This window comes from Morone saxatilis, unplaced genomic scaffold (assembly GCF_004916995.1).
Source record: "Morone saxatilis isolate NCDOM2014 unplaced genomic scaffold, NCSU_SB_2.0 Contig7, whole genome shotgun sequence".
Lineage (NCBI taxonomy): Eukaryota > Metazoa > Chordata > Actinopteri > Moronidae > Morone > Morone saxatilis.
Window position 1 is genome coordinate 22,698,698 of NW_023340246.1, and position 387 is coordinate 22,699,084.

The window sequence follows — 387 nt, forward strand, 5'->3', positions numbered from 1 at the left end:
GTGTGTGTGTGTGTGCTACTGTATGTGTGAGACCTGACAGTGGTTTTACAGACAGTTAGGACAGGATGTCACAATAGAAACAGCAAACAGTGCTGTAGCTTTGGACTCTGGAGGAAGACAGGAAAGAAAGGTGAGAAGATACAAACACGGGGAGAAAGGGGAAATGAAGAGCAGAGGGATAGAAAGACAGATAAATACAGAGAAGAAAGGGAAAGGGTGAAAGAATCAGGGAAGTGGGAGAATGGAAGAGGCGAGTAGTCGATGGCACATGATGAATTTTGCTCATTCTCTGGCTAGCTTTTCTCTCTCATCCCCTCAGAGGGCTGACCTATTCGTCAGACAGACCTCCAAACAGGCTGAAGAGAAACAAGCTGGTGTGTGTGTGTG